Genomic DNA, 4,737 nt, shown 5'->3' on the forward strand with positions numbered 1-4,737 from the left:
CGCCTCGGATTCACTTCTCCGCACGTCCTACCTTCCAGAAAGTGGTCGCTTTTCTGATGAGAGAGTTGTTGCTCTTCTTTTCTTTAATCTCCTGTTGAGTTTGTAGGTGTTCAGAATGGTTTGATCCCTATCCAGCTGAATTCCTGAGAGGAGACGAAATCCAGGTCTCCTACTCCTCCGCCATCTTGCTCCGCCCCCCCATAAGTACCAAGAGACACATTTTTTAAGTACTAAAGTCCCAGATTGATATTAAAAGAGCAGAAAATTCAAACTGTAGAAACACTAAGCATAAGAAGGATGTGTAACTCTATACCAAATAGACTTCAACCAAGAGTTTGACACCAGTGGTAAAAGGATACCCCCTGATAATAAAAAGGGTGAGTTATCAAGAAGACAATGCAAGTCTAGAAATGCATGCACATAGTAGAAATTCAGATATGTGAAACAAAACCTAGAAGAACTAAAGGGAGAAAGAGACACAGTCACAATTTCAGTTAACTATATTGGCATTTGTTCCTATAATAATTGATAGAATACGTAGACAAAAAGCCAGTAAGGATGAAGATTTGAAAATACTATCAATCATTTTTTTAAAAATTTTTTTAAAGATTTTATTTTATTTATTTGACAGAGAGAGAGATAGCGAGAGCAGGAACACAAGCAGGGGGAGTGGGAGAGGGAGAAGCAGGCTTCCTGTGGAGCAGGGAGCCCAATGCGGGGCTCAATCCCAGGACCCTGGGATCATGACCTGAGCCGAAGGCAGACACTTAAGACTGAGCCACCCAGGTGCCCCCTATCAATCATTTTAATTAATTGAAATTTGTAGACATACTACCAACACTTTCCAACAAACACTTTTTAAAGAGCATGTTAAGCATTAACCAAGATAGAATATATGCTTGATCAGAAAATGAGTCTTAAACATTTCATAGGATTTCATTACACAGACTATGATCTGTTACTGACTGAACTAAAATTAAAACCAATAGCAATGTCTTTAGTTAAGCTCCAAAATATGTGAAAACTCAGAAACACATTAGTAGATAAAATTGAAAAATTCCTTGAATTAAAAAATTCAGAATATATACAGTCACAAATAAAAGATCTAAATAATACTATGTCTACTATAGAAATTTATTTTTCATTTCAAAAGCTTCTCACATGGGGTGCCTGGGTGGCTTAGTTGGTTAAGTGGCTGCCTTCGGCTCAGGTCATGATCTTGGGGTCCTGGGATTGAGCCCCGCATCAGGCTCCCGGCTCAGCAGAGAGCCTGCTTCTCCCTCTCCCTCTGTCTGCCTCTCTGCCTACTTGTGCTCTCTCTCTCTGTTAAATACATAAATAAAGTCTTTAAAAAAGAAAGCTTCTCACAAAGAAAACTTCAGGTCTGATGGCTTCACTGGTGAGTTTTATTAAATATGTAAGAAAAATATAATACTAACATCATAAAATTCTTTCATATATAAAGTAAAATAAGCTCCCCAACTTGTTTTCTGTCAGCACAATTCTGATAAGAAGAATGACGCTGACATTTCAAAAAGAAAAAATTACAGAGTAAAGTCTCTTATGAACATATAAAAAATATTCATCAAATATTGGCATTAATCCACTAACATAAAACAAATAACACATCATGAACAAGAGACATTTATCCTAAGGAAGCAAGGTTGGTTCTACATTTAAAAATCAATATATTCATAACATTAATGAAGTAAAGGAGAAAAGTCACATGATCAACAGAGTAGAAACAGCATTAAACAAAATTAAACAATCATTTATAATAAAAATAAAGTCTCTCAGAGTTAACTAGCATGAGAAAAAAACTTCTTTGATCTGGAAAATGGCATTTATAAAAAGACCTATAGATGTCATTAAGGTAGAAAGAACAATGCCTTGTATCCTAATCCTTGGACCCTGTGAATATGTTATCTTCTATGGCAAAAGGGAGCTCACAAATGTAATTAATATTAACTAAAAACTTTGAGACTGGAAGATTATCCTTGATAAACTGAGTGGGGTAAATCTTAGAACATGAGTCCTTAAAAGTAGAGACTATTTCCTAGCTGTAGTCAGAGAGATGGCAGCATGTAAAGGACTCAACAAACTTTTGAAGATGAAAGAAAGAGGCCAGTGTCAAGAAATGTGGATTGCCTCTAGAACCTGCAAAAGTCAAAGACACAGACTTTCCCCTGAAGCCTCAAGAAAGGAATACAACCTATGGGCACCTGGGTGTCTCAGTCAGTTGGGCATCCGGCTCCTGATTTCAGGTCAGGTCATGATCTCAGGGTTGTGAGATTGTGCCCGGCTTCGGGGCTTCATGCTTAGCGGGGAGCCTGCTTGAGATTCTGTCTCTCCTCTCCCTGTGCCCCTCCCACCACACTCTCTAAATAAATAAATAAACAAACCTAAAAAAAAAAAGAAAGGAATACAGCCTATTGACACTGATTTTAACCAAGGGAGACTTGTGTTGGGCTTCTAACCTACAGAACTGTAAGATAACAAATTTGTACCATCATAAGCCACTAAAATTTGTGATAACTCATTATGGCAACATTAGAAAATACTCATAATCCATAAATGTAAACTATGCCATGTGTTCTAAAAAAAGCAAGGACTTGTGCACTCACCACTTCTATTCAACATTTTACTAGATTTCATATCCATAGCCCAAAGGCAAGGTAAAAAAGTAAAATGTATAATATTCAGAAAGGAAGAAGAAACATTATCATTTTTATATGACACGATTGTGTACATAGCCATTTCTCTGGAATTCTCCCCGAAACTACCAGACATAGCAGGAGATAGTAAGTGAATTTAGAAAGGCTCAAAATACAAAAATCAATTTTATTTTTATATAAAAGCAGCAGCTGGGTAATTAAGTGAAAGTAACATTATAATTAACAATAATATCATACAACTTGACATAATTAGGGATATATTTAGTGAAATATACTTAGGATCTTTACATTAAAATGACAAGATATTACTGAGAGATACTGAAAATACCCAAGTATATGGAAAGCTATACCATATTCTCTGATTAAAAGTCTCAATACTGTTAAGATAATCTATTTTTCATGAAATAATCTGTAAATTCAACAAAATCCCAATCAAAACACGAACAAGTTTTAAAATAGATATTACTAAGGTGCTTTTAAAGTTTATATGGCTATGCAATGAACCTAACACAACATCTGAGGTTTTACATTGGCTTATTTCAAAAATTATTGTAATGATAGAGTAATCAGATAGTGTGGTATTGGTGTAAAAAAAAAAAAGTAGATTAATGGAACTAATGGAGCTGAGTAGACAATCCAAGGATAGATCAGCATTTATACGGTCAGTAGAGAGAGCACAAAAAGCACTAACCATAATATAGAACAACAAAAAATTTCAAATCATACTATATAAAATTTTAAAAGTCACCATTAAAAAAAAGGCCACACCTTGGGAAAAAATGTTTATTGTACATCCTATCAGACTGTCATAGCAAAGGATGTGATAGATACTCCCTAAAGGCAGATATATGAATAGTGAATAAGCACAGGAAATGGTGCTCAGTAGTGTGTACATCATCAGGGAAGTGCAAATTAAAAATACGATGAGGGGGCACCTCAGTTAGTTAAGGGGCTGCCTTCGGCTCAGGTCATGATCCCGGGGTCCTAGGATCGAGCCCCGCATCAGGCACCCCGATCAGCAGGGAGTCTGCTTCTCCCTCTCCCTCTGACCGTCCTCCCTGCTTGTGTTCTCGCACACTCTGTCTCTCTCAAATGAATTTAAAAAAAAAAGGCAAATTCCTAAAATAAACAAACAAACAAACAAACAAACAAACAAACAAACAAACCCACAATGAGAAATTGTTTTATAGCCTGTAGAATGGCTAAAATTATTTTAAAATAACTGACAACACTAAAAGTTGGTGAGGACACAGAACATCTAGAACTCTCATACACTGCAGATGGGAATGTTAAAATGTTTGCACATTTCGGGTGCCTGGGCGGCTCAGTTGGTTAAGTGACTGCCTTCGGCTCAGGTCATGATCCTGGAGTCCCACGATCGAGTCCCGCATTGGGCTCCCTGCTCAGCAGGGAGTCTGCTTCTCTCTCTGACCCTCCCCCCTCTCATGTGCTCTCTCTCTCTCTCAAATAAATAAATAAAATCTTTAAAAAAAAAAAATGTTCGCACATTTTTCCACTTGGGAAAAAATTTGGCAGATTTTTGCAAGTTAAAAATACATACACTCTATAACATAACCATTCCTTTCTAGGAATTTATTTATTTATTTACCCAATAAAATTCAAACATATGGTTCTAACATGTACAAAAATTAAATAATACCATTTCTATTCATTAAAGTCACAATCTGGCAACAGCACAACTCAACTATGTATTAGGGAACATGGATAAACAAATTGTAGATTTTTAAAACAAATGAAATATTATTTGTCAATAAAAGGAATATACTATGGATACATAAAACATCACAAATGAATCACAAAGACATACACAGAGAAAGAATTCAGGTGCGTGTGTGCACATGCACACACACACACAACACATACACATCTATTTTGAGAATAAGAAAAGTGTATCTTTTGGGTGAGAAGAAAGAGGGTTTCCTGGTGAGTATCACAAAGGACTTTTCTTTATTAAATATTTGTTAATGGGGGTATGGGTTACACTGGTATTGCATTTGTCCAAACCCTTTTGAGCTATATATTTAAGATCTGTGCATTTATT

The sequence above is a fragment of the Leptonychotes weddellii genome, unplaced genomic scaffold (assembly GCF_054177405.1).
Source record: "Leptonychotes weddellii isolate Sample4059 unplaced genomic scaffold, ASM5417740v2 HiC_scaffold_2436, whole genome shotgun sequence".
NCBI classification, from domain to species: domain Eukaryota; kingdom Metazoa; phylum Chordata; class Mammalia; order Carnivora; family Phocidae; genus Leptonychotes; species Leptonychotes weddellii.